Source organism: Ursus americanus, chromosome 27 (assembly GCF_024610735.1).
Source record: "Ursus americanus isolate L20-20 chromosome 27, mUrsAme1.1.p, whole genome shotgun sequence".
Classification (NCBI taxonomy): Eukaryota; Metazoa; Chordata; class Mammalia; order Carnivora; family Ursidae; genus Ursus; species Ursus americanus.
Genome location: NC_142153.1, coordinates 41,541,151 through 41,566,122, shown reverse-complemented (window position 1 = coordinate 41,566,122; position 24,972 = coordinate 41,541,151). Strand labels below are relative to the sequence as shown.

The 24,972-nt window shown below is 38.8% G+C and overlaps 1 protein-coding gene across 4 annotated transcripts in view; it reads left to right on the top strand.

Moving 5' to 3' along the window:
- The window catches only part of LOC123784489 (uncharacterized), a 402,614-nt gene that overhangs the window by 145,213 nt on the left and 232,429 nt on the right, over nt 1-24,972 (top strand). For all 4 annotated transcript variants that reach the window (XR_006777469.2, XR_015722034.1, XM_087856553.1 and 1 more), the window contains exon 3: nt 10,975-11,071. The gene's annotated coding sequence lies outside the window, so the exon portion shown is untranslated. The remainder of the gene's footprint in view (nt 1-10,974; nt 11,072-24,972) is intronic.

Genomic DNA, 24,972 nt, shown 5'->3' with positions numbered 1-24,972 from the left:
GCCAGGTTATAGAGGCTCCCTCCCCCCGCAGTTTATCTTCCCATTTATTGCCTCAGATTCACTTCTCTGCACCTCCTACCTTGCAGAAAGTGGTAGCTTTTCGATTTGTAGAGTTTATTCTTTTTTTAGATCTCCAGTTCAGTTTGCAGGTGTTCAGAATGATGTGATAGCTATCTACCTGAATTCCTGGGACCAGATGAAACTAAGGTCTCTTACTCTTCTGCCATCTTGGACTCATTTCTAAAATAGAAGGAGAGAGAAAAAGTTTCCAGAACGAATGGAAACTAAAAGAATTTGTAATCACCAAACCAACCCTATAAGAAATATTAAAAGGGATCCTTTAAGCAAAAAGAGAGCTCAAAGTAACATAGACCAGAAAGGAGCAGAGACAATATACAGAAACAGTGACTTTACAGGTAATACAATGGTACTAAATTCATATCTATCAATAGTTACTCTGAATGTAAATGGGCTAAATGCCTCAATCAAAAGATATAGGGTATCAGGTTGGATACCAAACAAGACCAATTGTTATGCTGTTTGCAAGAGACTCATTTTAGACCCAAAGAACCTCCAGATTGAAAGTGAGGAGGCCAAAAACCATTTATAATGCTAATGGACATCAAAAGAAAGCTGGAGTGGCAATCCTTATATCAGACAAATTAGATTTTAAACTAAAGACTATAATAAGAGATGAGGAAGGACACTATATCATAATTAAAGGGTCTATCCAGCAAGAAGATCTAACAATTGTAAATATTGATGCCCCTAACATGGGAGCAGCCAATTATATAAGCCAATTAATAGCAAAATTAAAGAAACACATCGCTAACAATTCAATAATAGTAGGGGACTTTAACACCCCCTCACTGTAGTGGACAGATCTTCTAAGCAGAAGATCAAGGAAACAATGCCTTTGAATGACACACAGGACCAGATGGACTTCACAGATATATTCGGAACATTCCATCCTAAAGCAGCAGAATACACATTCTTCTCGAGTGCGCATGGAACATTCTCCAGAATAGATCACATACTGGGTCACAAATCAGATCTCAACCTGTACCAAAAGATTGGGATCATCCCCTACATATTTTCAGACCACAATGCTTTGAAACTGGATCTCAATCACATGAGGAAATTTAGAAAGAACTCAAATACATGGAGGCTAAAGAGCATCCTACTAAAGAATGAATGGGTCCACCAGAAAATTAAAGAAGAATTAAAAACATTTGATGAAAACAAATAAAAATGAAAACACAACTGTTCAAAACCTTTGGGGTTCAGCAAAGGCAGTCCTAAGAGGGAAGTATGTAGCAATACAAAATTTTCTTAAGATACAAGAAGGGTCTCAAATATACAACCTAACCTTACACCTAAAGGAACTGGAGAAAGAACAGCATATAGTGCCTAAACTTGGCAGGAGAAGAGAAATAATAAAGATTAGAGCAGAAATCAATGAAGTAGTAACCAAAAGAACAGAACAGGTCAATGAAAATAGGAGCTGGTTCTTTGAAAGAATTAATAAGATTGATAAACCCCTGGCCAGACTTATTGAAAAGAAAAGAGAAAGGACCCAAATAAATACAATCATGAATGAAAGAGGAGAGATCACAACCAACACCTAAGAAATACAAACAATTATAAGAACATATTATGAGCAACTAGATGCCAACAAATTGGACAATCTGGAAGAAATGGATGCATTCCTAGAGATGTATAAACTACCAAAACTGAAATAGGAAGAAATAGAAAACCTGGACAAACCCATAATCAGCGAGGAAATTGAAGCAGTCATCAAAACTCTCCCAACACACAAGAGTCCAGGGCCAGATGGCTTCCCAGGGGAATTCACGCAAACATTTAAAGAAGAATTAATACCTATTCTTCTGAAGCTGTTTCAAAAAATAGAAATGGAAGGAAAGCTTCCAAACTCTTTCTCTGAGGTCAGCTTTACCCTGATCCGAAAATCAGACAAAGACCTCACCAAAAAGGAGAATTACAGACCAATATCCCTGATGAACATGGATGTGAAAATTCTCACCCAAATACTAGCCAATAGGCTCCAACAGTAGTACATTAAAAGGATTATTCACCACAACCCAGTGGGATTTATTCCTGGGCTGCAAGGGTGGTTCAACAACACAAATTAACCAATATGATACACTACATTAGTAAAAGAAAGGACTAGAACCATACGATCCTCTCAATAGATGCAGAAAAAGTATTTGACAAAGTATAGCATCTTTCTTGATTCAAATTCCTCGCAATGTAGAGATAGAGGGACCATACCTCAATATCAATAAAAACCATCTATGAAAAGTCCATAGCGATTATCATTCTCAATGGGGAAAAACTGAGAGCTTTTCCCCTAAGGTCAGGAACATGGTAGGGATGTCCACTATCACCACTGCTGTTCAACATAGTACTAGAAGTCCTAGGCTCAGTAATCAGACAACAAAAAGAAATAAAATATTTGCTGGTGGGAATGCAAGCTGGTGAAGCCTCTCTGGAAAACAGTATGGAGATTCCTCAAAAAGGAATGACCCAGGAATTGCACTAATGTCCACAATAGCCAAACTATGAAAAGAGCCCAGATGTCCTTTGATAGATGAATGGATAAAGAAGAAGTGGTATACATATACAATGGAATACTACTCAGCCATCAAAAAATTGAAATCTTGCCATTTGCAACAACATGGATGGAAGTAGAGGGTATTATGCTAAGTGAAATAAGTCAATCAGAGAAAGACAATTATCATATGATCTCACTCATGTGGCATTTAAGAAACAAAACAGGATCATAGGGGAAGAGAGGAAAAAATAAAAGATGAAATCTGTGAGGGAGACAAACCATAGGAGACTCTTAAGCATAGGGAAAAAAACTGAGGGTTGCTGGAGGGGTTGGGGGTAGAGGGATGGGGTAACCGGGTGATAGGCATTAAGGAGGGCCCGTGATGTAATGAGCACTGAGTATTATGTAAGATTGATGAATCACTGACCTATACCTTTGAAACAAATAATAGATTGTATGTTAATTAATTGAATTTAAATTTTAAACAAAGCGTAAGAATGCATAAGCCTCTTCCTAGTAAACTAAGGCACCTTAATCTTGTGTTTTATTCCTTCTTCTATCTAGAGATCTTGAATACTTTTCTTTTTAGATAAGATACCCATACTTGTATGTCAGTTCTGTCTGCAGACTAGCAAGAGTAAGTGTTCATCAGAAAAAAAACAACAACGAAATCTTGCCATTTTCAAGGACATGGATGGAGCTAGACAGTATTATGCTAAGCAAAATAAGTCCGAGAAAGACAGCTACGATATGATTTCACTCATACGTGGAATTTAAGAAACAAAACAAGGATCAAGGGGCGCCTGGGTGTCTCATTTGGTTAAGAGCATCTGCCTTTGGCTCTGATCATGATCTCAGGGTCCTGGGCTCAAGCCCTGCATCAGGCTCCCAGCTCATCAGGGAGCCTGCTTCTCCCTCTCCCTCTGCTGCTCCCATGCTTGTGCTCTCTTTCTCTCTGTCAAATAAATAAGATCTTTTTTAAAAAAACTATATTCTTTAAAAACAAAAACAAATGAGCAAAGGGCAAAAAGAGAGAGAGAGACAAACCAAGAAACAGACTCTTAACTACAGAGAACAAACCAATAGTTACCAGAGCGGAGAGAGTGGGGGGGGGGGGGTGGATGAAATAGGAGTTGGTGATTAAGGAGTGCAGTTGTGTGATGAGCACCGGATAATGTATGGAATTGTTAAATTACTATTTTGTACACCTGAAACTAACATAAGACTGTATGTTAACTACTTGGAATTAAAATAAAAACTTTTTAAAAAACCCAGGAAGAACTGGAAAATCCGTTAAGCAAAAGCACGCAAACAATATTTTTGAACATTCAGTTATGTTAGAAACATATGACCTAAGAGTCTTTCAAATGTCCATGTGGAAATCAGTGAATCTTAATTTTTACAACCAAACAAAAATAACACCTTTTGACATGCAAATATTTGGAGAACTGCTTGCAAGCATGGGTACCCCTTCCCCTGTTTGCATATATAATCTATAGCTAACAAGGTTCAGAGCAATTCTTCAGAGCAATGTGAAAGACTCTCTCCTGGGCTATAGTGCTCAGTAGGACAATGAGTAAAGCGTTAACTGACCTACCTTGAGATTGGCTTTCTTTCAGATGACAGCATCTACAACTCAATAATAAAAAAACATACAACCTAATTTAAAAATGGATAAAGGATATGAATAGGCATTTGTCCAAAGAAGATATGCAAATGTCCACTAAGCATTTGGAAAGATGCTCAGTGTCATTCATCATTAGGTAAACGCAAATCAAAATCACAATGAGATATAACTTCACACCCTCCAGGATAGATTTAATCAAAATCCAGGCAACAGCAAGCATTGACAAGGAAGAATTGGAATCTTCATACATGGCTGAAGGGGATGTAAAATGATGCAATCACTTTGAAAAACAATGTTTCTTTTAAAAAAGTTAAATATAGCCTTAGCATATGGAATAAAAATTCTACCCTTGGCTATCTAGCCAAGAACAATGAAAACACATTTGCACAAAGACTTGTACTTGAATGTTCACAGCAGTGTATTCATGGTAGCCAGAAATTGGAAACCCAAATGTCTATCAACTAGTGTACTGATAGCAAAAACGATGTTGTATTCTATACATTAGAGCACTGTGGAGCAGTAAAAAGGCACGAACTACTGACGTACTGCAACACAGGCAAACGTCAAAACATGCTATGTGAAGGAAGCATTCAAAAAAGACCGTCCTATTGTATTCTTTGACTTGTGTAAAATTTTTAGAGCAAGCAAATGGCTAGAGCGGAAAGCGGTCAGTGCCTCCCTGGGGCTGGGGACAGGAGAGCGGATTGTCTGCAGATGGACAAGGGCACTTATTGAGGTGATAGAAACATTTTAAATCTGGGCTGCAGTTTTGTAAATTCACTAGAAAACATTGATTTGCATGGGTACGATGGGTGTATTTGCAGGTAAATAAATACCTCACTAAAGCTTGACTGTTAAACTTTGGATTCTGTCTTGAAAGAGAAAGAAAAGGACTTGGTGAACGCCTGAATAAACGTGACTTAGAATTTGACTATAGATAAAATACGGTTTTTAAAAAACTGACGCATGTGTGTATGACTCTGCCTCTACGTGTATGTATTAATGATCAATGAACTGACATGATAACACCATTTTTTTTTCTTTTGGCCTTTCTGAGAAAAGTGGAAACTTTCATGATATAATCACTCCTGGTGGGAGGGTGGGGGGGTGGTTGGATGGCACGGGAATTTGTGGCTGTCCACAGCGTGCCTGGGAGGTCAACAGGAAGACAGAGGATGCATGGGTAACAAGGGTCTGGGCTGACACAGGTGGCAACCATGTCTGTGAAACCACTTTCCCCAGCCCTCCCCCACTCCCATTCTTGTCGGTGCCCATCAGCACACCTTGGCATGGTCAGTGCCCCCCACCTCCATCCAGATGCCCCGCTTCGGGGTCATGCGAGGAACATGAAGGTGGGCTTCATGAGCACACGGTTCCATTTGGCTGATTTGGTCCCGTTGTTTGAAAACATCTTGTCTTAAATAGCATGCTATTTATCAAATTTCACGATCTTTCAGGAAAAGTTTGAAGAGGGGGGGAAAATCAGACATTTTCTTGATTTAATCTTACTTTCTCAAATTTGAGAAACTTTTATTCCTTTACAAGGGATAAGAAGATTGCACCCCCTTTTTGTTTTACTACCTCTATAGGCGTGTGCATTGTCCTGATAAATTAAATCTGGCAAGGATTAAAGGAAAATTCTCCCCCTGAATGATCATGCAGCTTAAAGCAACATCAGTAGGTCAACTAAACCATCCCTCAGCCAAAGACAGACTGTGCTCTAACCACACCCAGGCAAATGAAAGTTTATTCTATTTTTAAAGATTTCCAGGGGAGAGGATCATTGGAATTTTTGCCCCTAAAGGCATTTAGTCTGTCTGAGAAATTCATTTTACATAGAAACAAGATAGAAACAAAAAGAACACGATTGTCTGGCTGCCAAATCCAAGGATTTTTATTATTATCATCATCGTTCTGAAATACAAAGGACAAAGTGGAAGATAAAATTCATGCACTGTGTCTGGTGTGTTTCTGATTAATGAAACAGACCCTTATATTTTATTAAGGTTAAGAAAGCGAGCCCAGCCAAGAAGCTGAGTTTTGCATTTTAATTTGGGGAATTTTGACAATAATAAGGTTGTTGAACATGAAGAAGTTAAAGCCAATAACTGTTTTCTCTAGAATTCTACCATGCATTTCTTCAGCTGTTACACTAAAGGAATTGTAGTTTAGCTAGTGAGAGTTTCATAAATTTAAAGTATTTATGGGGGCATTCTCAAATGATTCTGAGATATAGAACATCCTCTAGCTTAAATGGGAAAGTCCTTCTCTTTTAAATGAGGACTGCATAGCAAAAAAAGTTATTTGAATATATATAAAATATACATGTTTCCAGACATATTTTAATTTAAAAGAAATCAGTGCTTTTCTAAAATAATTTTAATTACTCAAATTGCCCGCTGTTATTATGAGCTAAGCCTCATTCTTTTTCTAATTAAATGTGATCATTTGCTCAAATTGTTCTGTTCTTGGTGGGTAATAGGCACAAACCGACCTTGTGGAAAGGACTAACTTCCCCAAAATGACTATTTCCCCTCACTCCAGTTTGTGACTTAAAAAAAATTTTTTTTAAATGGAGGAGGGGTCACGGAGAATGAGCCCGTGTACAAAATGCTCACTGGCAGTGGGAGAAAAACTTTGCTCCGCGCACGTGATGTAAAGGCAAGAGCAGAGAGACGGGGGCGGGGGAGCAGGTCCGCCCAGCTCCGCCCACATCCGGGCCTCCGAGCTGCTGTGGAAAGTCCGCAGGAACCTCACTCCTCCTCTTTGTCTCCACCCCCTCCCTTCCTCTCCCTTACCTTCGCCCACGTAGACAGGAGCTAACATATAAATAAATGCATGAACATTCCAAAGTCGAATTTTGTCTAAGGTAAATATTTAACCCTTATCTCGCCCCTATTTGTCGTCTTGCTCAAAAGGTATTAGCATATGTATTAGCCATTTTACCTCCTTGTAAGTCCTCTACATTGGTATTTTTAAAGAAGGAAAGGAGCATGCTGGCAATGGGAGATGTCAGCCAGTGTACAGCGCACAGGTGGATGTGAAAGGAGCCGGGAAATGGGGAAACAACGGGGTGTGGTCCTGGGGGGGGCCTCCGGAGACTCATTCCCCAGTGAGGATGACTAGGACCGCAACCAACTCATGCCCAAGAGCAAAGAGAAAGCAAGGCTGCCGTTTGCTTACCTAGAATCCCAGGGGCTGCGTCATCTGCCCAGTGCACTGGACAGAAGTTGCCATGGAGAGACAGGCATCTGGGCATTGGTGTCTGGGGTTGGGGCTCATGCCTTTTGCATGGGCTTAGAAACTACGTGCCCAGACCACTCTCAAGACACCATAAAGGAAACTATATAGTTCTAAGGAAAGTCAAGGTATAAACTAGCTTAGAAATCTTTGAATGCTTTATTTAAAAGTAACACAACATTTCGGGCAGAGGAAAGCCAGAGATAAATATTGGTTTTCATGAGTTCCATCATCAAGCATATTTTTTTCTGCAGAAAACCCATTGAACAGAAATGAAAATATTCTTTTCACAGTTCGGTTAATTCACTGATGTATTTTAAAAAAGCATCATCACTGTAAGCTTAAAAAAAAATGTGCAATGAGCTGGCATGAAGCAAACACTACTGTGGTTTCATCCTGGCAGGGCCAGGAGGGTAATTCTAGAGTACTGGGAACAGAAAAGCAAAGGGTGAGAAATACTCAAGCAAGGTAGGTCTTTGGAAATTATTTTCGACAAAAACCTCAACAGAACTTGGCATTTCCCTTCAAAGAAAACAGTTATGAAAAGAGAACGGAAGCATAATTAAACCACCAAATGCTCTACACTTTTTTCCTCTTGTAGTAATATCAGCCTTTCTTATTATCAAAGAAAACTGACATTGATTTCAAACCACAATTTAATGACACACCCACGCATAGCCCACCCCCACCCCCAAACCTGATGTCTTCTTTAAAGGAATTATTCCTTGCTTAGGCTTTGATATATGCATCAACAGCTTAATTTTTGTTTGGGTATTTTAAATGGCAGTTAGGAAACAAGAAAGGACTTACCTCTTTGAAAAGCAGTGCAACGTCTGGCTATGTACTTATCCTGCTACCTGGGAAAATGATTTCGGATGGTCTGTTGTGGATTGCTCAGATTCTCAGCTCCCTCCCACACAGGCAAAGCATGCCTTTGCTGGGGCAGTAGGTTGAGGGAAGAAAGCTCTGAGGTAGAGACAATGAGCACCTGTCTCCCAGGCTTCAGTGTCTTCCTTCATCCCTAGCAGCCTAGAAGGAGGAGTTCAGAGTCACCTGTTTTCCACCAAGGATGGGGGCAAATTTGGGAATTTTAAAAGGGAAAAAGTGGTCTATGGATATTGTAACCTCAGATAAAACCATGTCAAGAGGGGAAGGGAGTAGGAGGAGATGGGGAAACGTTTTTTACTAGTTTAGAACTTTGCACGAGGCTTTGAAGATTGTGCAACCTTAGTAACAGGGCCACTTTCTAACAGAGTTCTAAATAAATGGTTAGTGTCAGAATGAATTAAATGATATTTAGGTCAGAAAACCCTTGTTTTCAATCTGTCCTGTTGTGTTATTTGATTTCTATGAAACACGTTATTCCAGAAAGTGAAAATTTGCCAAGAAAATGAGTAACAGAAACAATGACAGTGTTCTCAGAGGACAATGTTCTTACGCGGAGTAGCCACTGTGCACCCCTGCGGCCGCCGGCTGCACCTCTCCCACCGCAGTTAGTCCCGGTGTTTCCCAGGAGCATCACAAAGTCCTCCTCTTGCCCACTGAGGTTGGCATGGCCTTGGCTACAGTACAAAGGCAGGAAGAAGACCAAGGCACGGACAGAATCAGAAATCGGAGGAGACAGACTTGAATTCCCGAGTAATCTGGCAGGACCGGCAGAATGGTCCACGGTGCTGCCCCCATCACCGCCCGAGCCACCCCGCGGCGGCCTCTGCAGGACAAGTGCACATTGCCATAGCTCAGCAACACCCGCTGCAGACACTTGCACGGGGCTCGGTGAACCAACGAGAAAATCTCTGTCGGCAACGAGGTTTACTTGAATCCTGTGAGAACGATAATAATATTAATACTTCCATTTGCTGGGATTCTAAACCATGTCAGCCATTGGGAAGGGCCCTTGAAAGACACACTCTCCAATTAGAATTCTGGAAGATAAGTAATCCATTCCTTAGAACATTAAATGCTCAAAAGTTAAATGACTGACCTGTATTCACATAGTTACCAAGTTGCAGAGGTTGTATTTGAACCTAGTATTTCTGACTTCCCCCAAGTTTTCACATCGCTATGGATTTTTTAAATAATAATGCTGCCAGATACCATTTACTGAGCACCCATTGTGAAGCTGGTCTTCTACTCTGCACTTTACATATATTGTCATATTTAATAACCAACACAATCTTTAATATTAGATACTGTTATTTCTATTTTTAAAATCTCTTATAAAGGTAAAATGTTTTATGACTGAGGTAGGTAAGGTTTAGGGATAGTTACCATTATCCGTGTTACAGCGGCCATGATGGATCTTTGTCTCCTCATTTTGTTCCAGGAATAGACTGCATTTAATGTGGTCCACATCTTAACAATTTTTTAAAATTATTTATTTATTTTAAGTAATCTCTGCAGCCAACATGGGGCTCGAACTCGCAACCCCAAGATCAAGAGTTGCACACTCTTCTGACTGAGCCAGCTGGGTTCCCCAGTGTCTTGATGATTCTGTAAGGCCTTCTAGAAATACTGGCTAACGTTGTGCTCTCTTCGGGCATCTTTTACCCACAGGGAATAATGACTGCATTAAACTGATGATATTGATTGAGAGAATAAGTTTTGGAGTCATCCCAACCTGGTTTAGAATCTAGGCTCTGTCACATAAGCTACATGACCCTGAAGACACTGTTTAATCTTTCTAAGCTTCCATTTCCCCATTTGTAAATTATAGCTAATAATACCTAACTCATAAGCATTCTTATTGTGCAAATCAAATCAGATAATGTCCATAAAACACTTAGTACTATGTCTGGCATGTACTGAGTACAAAATAATTGGTAGTTGTAGTTATTTTACAACAAGTAATCACATTTTATTGACTGCATCAGTTAGAATTCAATATAGCTGGGGTGCCTGGGTGGCACAGCGGTTAAGCGTCTGCCTTCGGCTCAGGGCGTGATCCTGGCGTTTTGGAATCGAGCCCCACATCGGGCTCCTCTGCTATGAGCCTGCTTCTTCCTCTCCCACTCCCCCTGCTTGTGTTCCCTCTCTCGCTGGCTGTCTCTATCTCTGTCGAATAAATAAATAAAATCTTAAAAAAAAAAAAGCAATATAGCTGCCTTGAACAGGAAAAAAAAATTGTCATTGCCTAAAGAAGAGAGCTGCAAACTTCTCTCTCATGGAAAAGCAGCACAGAATAGCCTCCAGGACATCTGTGGTGACTCAGTGGTATCATTAAGGAGACCAAGGATGTTGTCTTTGTTCTGTCATCTAGGTGGTGACTTTCATTCTCAAGGTCAGCTCATGGTCCAACGTGACTTCTCCGGCTTAACCTAGCACATCTGAGTCTTGAACCTAAAGGAGAAAAAGGTTGCATCAGTTCCATTTAAGCTCCCTTCCGAAAGTCCCATGCAACTCATTTGCTTCTACTTTTTTAGTTCTATGACCTTGACCTTAGTTCCATGACCTTAGTTCCATGACATGACCTTAGTTACATTACCACACACTGCTACAAGAAAACTGAGAAATGCTTTCTCTTTTATTCCAGGAAAAATTATGCCCCGCTAAAAGTATCAGAATTTGTTTCTAAGAAGGAAGAAAAAGATGGATGTTGGAGGAAGCAGCTGACAGTCTCGGCGACACTGGTAAGAATGATAGTTCCCTGATCAGAGCATGTCAGGGCTGATGGAATATTAGCGATCCCTGAGTTCCATCGTTTCATTTTAGAGATAAGTAAACTCTCATCCAGGGAGATAATGGGGTGTCTGGGGGATTGCGTGGTGAATCAGTGGCAGTGCCCAAATAGAACTCAGATCTCTGATTTCCAGGAGGTCCCATGGACTTTCTGTCAAATACACTGTCATTGTAATAAATGACTTTGTTTTTTTAAAAATCCCCTTTTAGAGAGATATTACCTAAGTCTTTATGTTAAAGGTTCTGGTACTTGTTTTGTCCTTCATGTTGGTTGATGGCTGGTCATGAGTCAACGTGGAACGTAGTTGCCATTGTAAATAGTCTTTGTAATCACTAATGGGTATTTTACAAGAGGCAGCAAATACAATCCTGTCGATTGCTCCATAGATATTATTTTCATACTCTTGATTATTTAATTATTTTGAAAATTTTCTTCTGAGTCTATTTCATTATTCTTTCAGTCTAAAATGTATCCTATGAAGACATAGTTTGCTCTTCCTGAGGTGATAGCTTGTGGAAATATGATAGGTCTGTCATTTGCAAGCTTGTATTCTTATTAAAGGAAACCTGGCTCTATCTCACTTAAACTAAAATTGGTGTAATACTAGAGTACTATTTGATATCTATACACTCCAAGGGCCCTTTTAATAGGCTTTTAAAGAACATTTTATTTCTAGAAATAGGAAGCTCTGTATTGCTTAAAGCATTCTAGTACAGGGCCACAAGCAGTGAAAGATTACAATTGTTTAGTCCAGGCCAGTGATTTTTATATGAATCCTAAATTAGAGTGAATTCTCTAGCTCCTAATTAAAGAGGTTTCAATTGTAGGCAAAGAATAAAAAGCACAAAAGAACATGTGGCATAAGGAAAGAAATTATAATTATTTAGTTGGGAGGAAGCTGTGTTGGAAAAAAAAAGTCTGCGTAGTCACATTAACTTGTCATACCTTCCAGACATGATTTCCCAAAGGGAGATATAAGAATTCCCTCTGCTCTCTAGAAACCTGGATCTATCTCCATCACAGATTTCTTTGAAAATTATTTAGTAGGGAATTCTAAATTTCAGCAATATGTCTTCTCATGGAAGATGTTGATTGATCCTAAGTTAGTAAATGAAAGAAAAAAGACAACAGGCTATAAATACAACCTAGAAAAAGATCTTTTTGTTTGAATAACATACATAAGCATGTATATTTTAAAAGTTCTAGAAGGATATGTACATAAATATTAATAATAAATATCTTGGGTGGTGGAATTATGAGAATGTTTCCCCTTTTTCTTGTCTATGTATATATATTTAATGTCTACTATTTTTCTAAGAGGAAAAAATAAATGTTTATGTTTTAATTTTAAAAGACACATCTGATGATAAACATCAGGTTTTGAAAGAAAGAAAGAGTTTAATTCCCAAATGGACATTTTCATGAATGAACCAAATTTGTCCAATGACGGATTTATATTGTGTAGACAGAATATCTGTACGTACTTGAAAAAAGTATGGCTCCATTTATCCAACAAAACGTTTACCTCTTCTAAGGTCTCAGAATTTGTCTACTCCTATTTTTCCAGAATTCAAAGGGAAAAAAGAAAAAAAATCGTCTTTATTTTTCAAATGTCCACATGATGGTACTATTACTTTTACTATGGTATATTGAGGAACAATGAAAAGTAGAAAAGTGCTAAGTTCGTATGAATTTATTAGTGTTTGAAAATGAATTTATATTCCTTTATATTTGCAAAGTAGTAGCACAAGTAATTGACATATATTATGTATTCAGTCTATAAACAATGACAATATTCTTGGCCCGTAGTTAATGATCACTGATACTAATTCCAAACACCCAGAGACCTGAGATGCACAATTTGGGAACGTCTGGTATATCCACTTGGGTCCTTGCCTTCTCCACCATGTGTTCAACCTGAATTATCTGCATCTTAATTAAGAAAAAAGCATTTTTTCCCCCAGAAATCAGTCTCATCCTTATACCAACATTCCCCTTTGGTCCATGCTTTTTCTTACTTTCTTGCCTCCTGTCTTGGCCAAGAAGTGTAGGAGATGGTGATCAGAGGTGGAGACCCAGAGAGAGCCAAAAGTCAGGGCATAGAATGAAATAACAGAGAGTATTAGGTGATGTCTCACATAGTACAGATCAAATGGAAGTTCTGACCTTGTGCTTCAAAGCCCTTCTCCCAGGTGTTCCAAAGTGCCCTGTGCCCTTGAGCTGCCTCGATCACAGACTACACACGGTCTTCATCGCAGGCACTGTGCTTCAGACCCTTTTGTGCTTTGTCCTTCCTACATGTGTAATAGAATCTAGCTTGAGCATAGACTGTGTTCCCTCCATGTCCATTTCTGGTCAAATGTGGTAAATTGATAGCAGAGCCCTATCGAAATCTACATCCAGTGAGCTGAGAATCTTCTTGGAGAATAACTCAGCTATTTTGGACTCAAACATGTCATCAGGTGCAGAAGATGCAAGGTCTGCTCTGCGAGGTTTCTTTGAACACAAGTTCGAGGGTCCTTAAGGCAGAACTTCTAAAGCTTTATGAGCTGACTGGCCACAATTCTTAGCAGACTCAAAATGAGTAATGATTGAGTACTCTCCCAGTTCAATTTATTCCCAGCCCATTTTCAAAGGAAAAAGAGAGCTGTGAGTCAAAGGTGAAAACCCTGAATCCTGAAATCTCTATAAATCATGGGGACACAGCAGAGTCACTTCAAAAGCCTCTTAAGTAGACGATGACTCAAAGCAAGACAAAGCAGCAGGTGAGTCAGGTGAAGATTGGCGTGCCCAGGGCTACACAGATGGGGATGCAGAAAGGGAGACTCTGTCCTTGCCAGTTAGACTTCCTGGTGTCGGAAACAACTTACTGAGTCGTAAGCCACCAAAAAGAAAGCGAGAGTCGATATGACCACCCGCAGATGATTGAGCCTCTCTGTGGCCAGCCTGCTTGCCAAGAGGGTAGCTGGCAGATGGTGACCATTCTCTTGTCGCTTCTGGCTCGTGAAAAGCTAAGGATGCTGCACGGGCAAATAAAGCACAGGTTCCCGAACCCTCGGATGGTATGCCAACTTCATCTGGTTTTGTTTTTTATTTATTATTATTATTTTTTATTTTTTTATTTTATTTTATTTTATTTTATTTTATTTTATTTTATTTTATTTTATTTTATTTTATTTTATTTTTTTACTTCTTGTCTGTTAAAATTGTACCAGAAGAACTCACTCTTAAATTATGCTAAATTCCTTCCCGGGCAATTCTTGGGCTTCGTCATTCTGAATGTCTGTCTCCTTTGATTTCGTGATTCTAGGAATGTATTGTGCTTTGTAGGGATATTTTACCAGAGAAGGTGGCTCCTCCTCTTGGTTCGTCCAGCATCTGCTTGTGTATACCGATGTGTAAGTGGGCAAGAGACTGGGTCCCAGGACCCAGGCTGCATCATTTCCTCCTAAGGATTGGCTGCTGACAGTGTACCGAGAAAAGCATATGTCTAGTTCCCACAGGCAGGCTTGCTGAGAGCCCAACCACACCTGCAGATCCCTGGTTGCCTTCCCCTGGAACCTTTCCAGAAGCTTTGAGTGAGACTCTCATCAAGCCGCAGGCCTATGCCTGGCCCTCTCCATATGCCTTGCCCAGAATTATGGGAGCGAAACATTCAGAAGCAAATGTACCATGCGGAATGTCTAAAGGAGAGTATGGGGATATTATCAGGAGAGAAAAAAAATTCCAGAGTAGGCTCCACCACTGGGTTAGTTTTCTACTGCTGCTGCAGCAAATGGCCACAAACTTCATAGCTTAAACCAATGTAAGTACATTGTCTTACAGTTTTGAAAGTCAAGTGCAAAATCAGTCTCACTGGACTGAAGGCAAGGGGTCAGCAGGGTTGGTTCCTTCTGGAGGCTGTAGGGGTAAATCCATTTCCTTGCCTTTCCCACTTCTAAAAGCCACCTCCTTTCCTTGGCGGGCGGCCCCCTGCCATCTTCAAAGGCAATAGCGTAGCATCCTGCTTCGGGCGTCATTCTACCTTCCTCCTCTACAATCAAATCCCCCTCTCCCTCTCTTTTGTAAAGACCCTGTGATTACATTTCGGGCCCACCAGGATCATCTCTCCATATGGAGAACCTTAACTTTATTATATTGGCAAAGTCATATGATGTCATTCACAAGTTTCTGGGATTAAAATGGGGCCCTTTCTGGAGGGGTTATTATTTAGTCCTGCACAGCCAGCAAATAAGGATGTTTATGGTTGTGTTAGGCAGGTTTCTTCAAGAAACATAACCAATAGTATATATGTAAAACATATTATATGTTAATTAATACCATATTAAATACCTGGAAATCTTATATTAAATCTCTTTCTAGACATATATCATAATATATAAATATTATCATAATTATATGTTACATATATAATTACATATCTTACATGAATTCTTTCTAGATATATAATTTAGAAGTACAGTTATATGTTATTATAATTTTTATGTAGAAAGATTTAATGTAGGGTATTGGCTCACTTGATGGTGAAGGCTGAGAAGTCTCACAATCTACCATCTGCGAGCTGCAGGCCCAGGAGAGGCAGCTGTGTAGTTTGGGAGCCCGAAAGCTGGAGAGCTAATTGTGGATCATGTAGATTCTAGTCTGAGTGTGAAAACCTGAGAGCCAGGAGTGCTGCAGGCAGAAGGTCTATGTCTCGGTTCGGTCTGTCAGGCAGAGAGCAAATCCAACGTTCCTCTCCCTTGTTGTTCTAGTCCGCCTTCAATGGATTGGATGACACCCACTCACGCTGGAGGGTGGGGGTTGGGGGGTTGGTTGGTGGATGTCTGCTCTACTCAGTCCCCGTATTCAAATGCTAACCTCTCCTGGAAAGCCCCCCAAGACTGGTTAAGCAGCTATTTGGGCTTCCCTTGGTCCAATCAAGTTGACACATAAAATTAACCCTCATAATAGTGTAAGATATTTTATATTCTAATAGACATTTTGTATTCCATAGATATATGATTCTTGGGCTGCAGAAGAGCCTGTATTTTACTGTTAATGGAAAGAAAATAGACAAGTAGACAAATAAACAAATCCTTGTCATCTGCACATGATTCTTCCCTTGTACTTACAGTGCTTACACTGATTAATGAAATCAGTAGACTCTAATTTCAGTCTTTACTTAAAATATTCCTGATTTAACCCAATTAATTTTTTGTCTACCTTTTTCTTATTTTGCCTTGTAAGGTGGATCTGTCCCACTCTAATTGTACTAAATTAGTTCTGAATAATTAAAATCCGAATGGACTTATGGCCGTTGGCTTCTGTTATGCAAAGATATATAATTCATAAGGCATCTACTTCTGTAAGTTGGAGGGTGGTGGCAGTCGTTGGATACATAGCTCAAACCCCAAAGGACTATTAAATACATAGAGGAATTCATAGCACATCACATATTTCGGGTTTGTTAATGAAAATGGGATGTGAGAAAAAGGGAATTAGAATGCATTAATACATTTTTCTCAATGGAGACTATTATTCAATATTATAAAACCAACTAATCAACATTTATGTAATTGAGAATTTTTATTACATCCTGAAAGGCAAAGGCTTTTAGTCTATTAAAAATTTATAAAGTCCTTTAAAACATCTTCTTTTAAAGCCGAACTAACTATAACTGTTATTTGTAGTCAATACTAAAAACTTAAAAAAAAAAAAAGCAGCAAACTCATAAGATAGTGGAATGTGGTAGAAAGAACATGAGATATATGGAAAAAGTCACAGAATTTTAGCTTTAATTATGCGACTTCTAAGTTGTGCCTATTAAGGTAAATAGTTTGTTTTCTCTGAGCCTCAGTTTACTTATTTATAAAATATGAATTATATTATCTCCCCCAAAAGATGATTGCAATAAATAAATGAAATATTGTATGCTGTCTTGTAAAATGCTCGAGAAAAAGTAAGATGTTACTGTGAAGGGCCCACCATGAACTATAGTTTACAAATAAATACATTGTTATATTAGTTTAAAACATTTTAGCTGTTCTTGAAAGATAATAACAGAACTTACTTGTATCCTGAGGCCATCTCTAAACTCACTATGTTTGTCAAGTTATTATTGGTACTTTATCATCTAAAGAAATACCAACTTCTAGAAACGGTGCCAAAGTAGCTAAGATGAATGATATCCAAGTTGGCCATTTTATTTGGGGTAAAAGTGGTCTGAAGAGTAGTTACAAAGATAATTACATGACTGGGAGTCAGAGTGGCAGAGACACCTGAGGAGAAAACCACAATTTAAGCCATTGAAATGTACAGGTGTTCTCATTTAATACATATGTATGTATTGTCTTAATCTAACACATATTTCAGGAGCAGACTATCCAATGCCAATTTCCAGAATATGAAAAAATAATAACAGTAAGCATTATAAACCCTGAACAATAGGATTGTTATAAGGATTTAGCCCCATGGCTCATTGAGCATCACCCAGACCTGTGCCCCATGATCCCCTAGCTTACCTCTATCCAGCAACCAAAAGGTTAATGCTGCCACAGATGGGCTTCCAGGACTCTATCCCAGTGCCACAGCCGGTGTCCCTTCTGATTGGTCCACACCTGTGCTGCCCCAGGTGTTCCATGTTCAAAATATCAGCTCACATGTAGACCAACTACTATCCCCGGGCTATGTCCAGAGGTCTTCCTATCTGATACCTAACTCTACACACCTTTCCCGATTTTCCGTGAATCTGGGATTTCTGTTCATTACCATCCCATTCGGGTCATTATACATACTAGTCAGTCACTAAATAATTATCGTGAAAACATTCCCATGTGTCCTACTTTTAAATAAATAATCTTAGCTCCTTTACTTTTTCACCTAGATATTATGTTTTACATGTTGTGAATAATTTAGCTGTAGCGTTCCCTACCCCTGGAATCTTACATTTATTCACAATTCTCTTCAAATAAGCAAATTAAATCTGTAAATCATTTTTACTAGTCACAAACCCCAATCTGAATATACTGTGGATCCTTGTGTTCTAACAAAGAGGGTATAAGCTAGAGTTGTTTACTTATTCATAACAAAACTAATATTGGTTGTAAAAAATGCACATGTTCTGTTAATCAACTTCCTCAGAGACAAACACTATTAATACTTTTATCATATGCTTTCTAACAATTTTCAACATAAAAAATTAAATCTTATTATATATATTTTTCTACATCTTGGCATTTTTCTGTGACAACTTTCTGTGGACCGATTTTCACGTCAGTACAATTAAAGTCCTGTTGGTGGTCATTTAGATAATCCAATTACGAAAAGCATGTCTTTTTAAGATTTTATTTATTTATTTGTGAGAGAGAGTGAGAGAGAGCACCAGCCAGGGGAGGGGCAGAGAATCAGACTCCCCGCTGAGCAGAGAGCCTGACGTGGGACTTGATCCCAGGACTCTGGTATCATGTCCCAGCCTAAGGCAGACACTTAACCAACTGAGCCACCCAGGCACCCTACAAAAACATTTTTAAAATATCCTTCTGGGGCGCCTGGGTGGCACAGCGGTTAAGCGTCTGCCTTCGGCTCAGGGCGTGATCCCGGCGTTATGGGATCGAGCCCCACATCAGGCTCCTTCGCTATGAGCCTGCTTCTTCCTCTCCCACTCCCCCTGCTTGTGTTCCCTCCCTTGCTGGCTGTCTCTATCTCTGTCAAATAAATAAATAAAATCTTAAAAAAAAAATAAATAAAAATAAAATAAAATAAAATATCCTTCTATAGTCATCCTTAGAGTGATTGACAAGGGACGCCTGGGTGGCTCAGTCTGTTAAGCCTCTACCTTTGGTTGAGGTCATGACCCTGGAGTCCGGGGACTCAGGCTCCCTGCTCAGTGGGGGCTCTGCTTCTCCCTCTCCCTCTGCTCCTTCCCATGCTCATGCTCTCTCTCTCATTCTCTCTCTAATAAATAAATAAAATATTTAAAAATTTTTTAAAAATAAAGTGTTTGACAAGAATGATAAAATATTAATATACATATATTTAAATTTTTCTCTAACCATGCTTTACTAGTTAGACTAGGTAATGTTTATTTTTATGCCCTGCTAAAGGCTCTTGCTCTAAAGCAACACAGTACGGAAAACTCGCTAAATTTATTTGAGCTTGTTGGAAATCTAGTGATAGGCTACACAAATTTCAAGAACTATTCTTCAGGGGCGCCTGGGTGGCTCAGTGGTTAAGCATCTGTCTTCGGCTCAGGGCGTGATCCCAGGTTCCTGGGATGGAGCCCCACATCAGGCTCCTCTGCTATGAGCCTGCTTCGTCCTCTCCCACTCCCCCTGCTTGTGTTCCCTCTCTCGCTGGCCGTCTCTCTCTGTCAAATGAATAAGTAAAATCTTAAAAAAAAAAAAAAAAAAGAACTATTCTTGAGATAAATTACAGATATTCATGACTGCTGGATTAAAAACCCTAATCTACATGGTGACTTAAAAAAAAATACATAATGCACAAGGAACTCGGCAAACATTCATAGAGAGCCTACTTTGTGCTCCGTACTTTTCTATGATATTCAGACAAGGTTCTGTGTCCTTGCATGGTTCACCAACTAACATACCATAATCAATTGGATAGGTATTTAATTTCTGACAGAGAGGGAAGATACTATATTAGAACTGTCACCCAGTGTTTAAGAACCCAGAAAAGAGGTACCAAGCCACCCCAGGAAGGACAGAGAAGATGCCTCAGACAATGAGTAGGATGAAATGGTGCCAAGGAAGGGGCAGGGGAAAATGGGCCAGAAGAATGGGGAAATACTCAAAGACCCAGAAATAACAAAAATCATGGTATATTCAGGCCCCTGAAAGCAGTTAGCATGAGGTGTAGAGGATATTTAAAAAAAAAAAAAAAAAACAGTCAAAGGATGAGACTAGAAAGGGAAGAAGGAACTACCACAATTCCCTATAAATTATAAATACAAATACTTCTTCGGGAAAGTAAAACTTATTAAAATAAGATACGTGCATTATAGTATTAACAATATCTTTCTCTCATGCAAATACATGAATTTTAAATGATGTATTACTAAAACCCATAGAATTGATTAAGGAACAGGAAACAGACTCTCCTAAACTGATAACGTGATCCAAAAAATTGGATCTAGTATGAAGGACAATCTGACCCGATATGGCAAGAGTATTTAACAGTTCTCCCACCCTTTTATCCAAATGAATGTTTCTAGGAGTTTGATACAGGGTATAATCATATTCTTGTATGCTTAAATTTTATAGAATTAAAAAGGAACTGATAAGATCTAAATAACAAATATTCATCAAAGAATTACTTATAATAACAATCCCCCCAAAAAGGAAGCTATATAAATGCTCAAATACAGAGTTAAAAAAAATTGTTGTTTAATATAATTAATACTTCCATTAAATGCATTATATTTAAAAGTATCAAATTTTACAATTTGTAAATTTTACAATTATTTGATTGTATGTTTAATTCTAATTTGATAGTAATAAATATAAAAGTTTTTAATAAAATTTAATATAAAAGCCAATATAAAATATAAAGCATAAATATGTATTTTATCTAAAAGGATTTATATGAAAGTAAGTAGTGGTTATTTTTCAGAGCTGAGTTAATTTTTTTATTATTTCTCCCTTATCTTCTGTATTTTCCTAATTTTCTACAATGAACATGTATTAATTTCATAATTAGAAAAAAAATTCCCCTACAATTGAAATAAAGAACATACAGATAAATGTCTAATATACCAAAAATGAATTCCATCTCATTGTAATAAATTCTGTTAGTCAATGCCTTTACTGTGTATCAGCTCCGTGGACTGAACAAGGTCATTACCTACGTGCCATTCATCAAAATGAATGTTTAAAACATCTTTCTATTTAATACTGCTTCAAAGGGATTTGGCAAAATGCCCGCTCGGATGCATTATTAAATATGTCCATGAGGATGCTGGTTTGATTTTATAAGTCGACTTCAGAAGACAATGAATGCAGGCACCACAATGTTCTCAAGTGAATTATAACCAATTTGCTTCCAGTCAATGGTACCTTGATGGCCCTTATATAAACTATGTCAATACAATCACTCTAGTGGATCTCCATCATCGGAATTTGACTCATGGGAAAAATATTGTCTAAATATTTTCAATTCCTGTGGCCATTTTGTTTGTTTAAATAGAGATTTTTCAACCCCTGAGAAGAGAGCTCTTATCATCGAGGGCTCTCAATGACCACCAGGGCTTTTATCACCACTTTAAATGTTTCAATTAATTAGATAAAATTAGTGTGCTAGCTTCAGCTAAATTGGCCCTGCAATGTAACCTTTGTCAGAGAAGATGACTTGAGAAAAATAAACATAATAACTATGTGTTGGGTGGCACCGAGTTCCAAGGGCTTCGCAGACACGATCCCTCCTCAAGATGCACTCACACAGGAACGTTCCTGTCAGATCCAGAGGGAAGGGCTCTTATGAAGGGCAAGGAATTGGGAATCCACTGGGGAGCCCTGAAGATCCAAAGCTGGTATAACATGATACAAGGGAAAGTAGGCATTCAGTTGAGTTGGAAGTGAATTTGAACACCCTGATAGAATTTTCAGAAACTGAAATGTTATTGCATTTATCCATGAAAACATGAAGAACATTTTCTTATCTTTGATCCCCTCCTCCTTAACCATTCAAGATATTCATTCAGCCTTCAACTGATTTTATCAGTGCTCTAAGAATCCCACTATTTTAGGAGCTGCTTTATCTACTAAATCTTATTTTATTATGAACTATTATTCCCTTACGGTGAAAGAATTTTGTGGAAATCTTTACTAAAATGTTAATTATTTTTGAGGAGTTTCAATAATGTCTTGGATGGAGTCTAGAATGCACCTGGGTTTGTTATAAATCAAGGATGGGGTGTACCCCAGTGCAGTGGTTACGTGGGATAGAAATGTGATGCTCAAATCAAGTGTCTGTGCAAGGAATAGTGCCTTATTTGATTGTGTGTTTTCATTTTACAGAAGAATATTGCAAGCTTCCAAATTGGGTAGAAAATGACGAATTGTTACATGACTACTTTTATCCATAAGACAAGGGAGTTGAACAAAATTATTTCTAAGTTCCCTTCCATTTTTAAAATACCATGATTCTACCTTTTTTACTCACAACATGACAGTAATGGCCGCCCAATGCCACGGCAGCACTCCCGAGAATGCTTTTTAATGGCCACAGACTGTCAACTATCATTTTCCATGTCAATGGCCCAGAAAAAGTCTTGAGGTCCATTTGGAACTTATAAAAGTGGGGCACTAGAAGCACAGACTAAGTATAGTTTTCCTTTCGGAGGTTGCTTTAGAGACGGTTTTTCTTTGAATAACTAGAGAAAGCATATCTTAATGGCGTCTCAATATTTTGGCCAAACCACAAAGATGTTCATCATTCTTACAAACAGAAGTGAGTAATTAAAGTCATGATGACCCATCTTTTGTGCCAGTTTTCCGAAAGTACAGTGTATCTCAAGATATTCCTAAGGGCTTGTCTCGGCGGGGTGAAGGTGCAGTGAGTGTTTTTTCAGTGGTGGCAGAGAAACAACATTTTCCTCCTCGGCAAGTGTTCATTTGCTTTATAATATTTTCTGGAAAGTGGAGAAGCTAATCAAGGCTAGAAGGGAGTGAAAGGACAAAGGAGAAACTGGGAAGTATTAGAATCTGAGTCGTGCATCTGAAGGATGCAGCAGACGTGTCCTGGGATGTTGTGAAGCTCTGAGCACAAATACTGCACTGGAAAAAAAAAAAAAAAGTACTGCGCTGAGACCCAAGTCACCTCACAGGGACCAGCCACACAAAGTCTCCCTACTTCTGCAGAAATAGGACAGCAGCATCTTAAAGCAGTGGCTTGGGACTTAGGGACAGCAAACCTCCAAGAAGCATCTGGAAGAAAAGAAAAGCAAGAGCTGTGTTCTTGAGTAAATCATTGCCTCTCTGGGGATTCTTTTTTTCTTTTTTTAAGATTTTATTTATTTGAGAGAGAGAGACAGAGATATCGAGAGAGAGCATGAGCGGGGAAGAGAGGGAGAAGCAGACTCCCCGCTGAACAGGACCCTGGGATCATGACCTGTGCCGAAGGCAGAGGCTTAACCAACTGAGCCCCCCAGGCACCCTCTCTGGGGAGTCTTGCTATCACTTGGGCAGGGATTGGCCCTGAGGTTCTGGCCGGGCAGCTGGGCATCTGCAGCTACGTCCTGTTACTATGATCACATTCGACTTGCAAGATAACGAAGGTCCGAGTATTGATACTAAGCAGTAAATGAATTTCAGAAGCAATTTAAAGTAATTTTTACTCTCCCTGAGGAGGCAGATACCCTTCGTATTGGTAAATAAAGAGATTAAATTTGAGGCCAAACTAAAATTCTTTTTGCAGAGTGAGTTAAGCTCAAGTTTGAAAGTAGAGACATAGATTATTATTTATGTGCAAATATCGTTGTTAGGTGTTAAGGAAATGCTATCCCTGGCCATTAACCATGGAAACTGGACAAGCCAATTCAACTCTCTGTCCACAGCTTTTTATTACAAAAATAGAGAGATAAATATTGTGATAATGTGATCCTCAAAACTTCCTGTAAGCTCGATATTTTGAATATTCCATGATTCTGCCAACTGCTTCTAAAGAATGAATATATATATGTACGTGTGTGTGTGTGTGTGTGTGTGTGTGTATATATATATATATATATATATATATATATATATATATATGCTCACACACAAAGATACATATATATTTGAATATATGATTATATATATGTAATCAAAAAGGGGCTGGTGGGGGAACCTTGGGTGGCTCCATCTGTGAAGCGTCAGATTCTTGATTCTGGCTCAGGTCAGGATCTCAGGGTCGTGAGATTGAGCCCCACGACAGGCTCCATGACTGCTTAAGATTCTCTCTCTCCCACTGGCCCTACCCACCCCTGCTCATACGCTCAATCTCTCTCTTTCTCTCTCTCTTTTAAAAGAATGGGGCATGGTATTGGGTGTTTAGTCCTTTGGTTACTTTTACTCTTCATGTTTTGCATCAACAGTTAAATTTATCAGTATCCCTGGAGAACTAGTAAATTCCTATTACAGTTTGACCTTTGACTCCTCAAAAAGGATATTAATCAACATGCCTCACTGTAGACATTTTAAAAACCAATACCTTAATGTTCTGATGTTAGTCTTTATTTTTAAATATTACCTCCAGATAGACCCACAGGAGCATGAGAGCTTTCCTATTTGTAGCCTGTCTGAATTTCGCAGTCTCATCCTCTGTACCGCAGTCACACATGAAGACCGAAAAAAGACTTTACCTCCTCTAGATAGCCTTCCAGCTGAAAGAGAGAGGAAACCCAAACACTGTGCTCCTCCAGGAGGGACGGGCCCCTGCATGGAGTCAGAAGACCTTTTTGTGTTTATTCACACATTCAGCACAAATCACTTCGATGAAATTATTGTCTCTGGTCTATGCTAGTTTGTTCATGTAGCATTGAAGCATACTGAGTCTCACTGAAAATGAAATCCTAATTTGCTTCACTAATGGAACTCATTTTATTTCTTTTAAGCTCTGCCTTTGATTATTACCTTGTGACAGAAAAAGCAGTGATAAAACACTTTAATTGATGACACCTCCATGATATTTGTTACACCTGCTATACAGTAATTAGTTATTCAACTATAATAACTGCTTATTAAAATGAAATGCAATAAATACTAGAAAATATGTAAGACAATTTAGCTACTTAGGAAAGCCATGGTCCATTAAGCTACCAAGAGCAAAGATCTGTCTCTGGATGTGATCTGTGATGTAATCTCATGTTATTTTTTAATG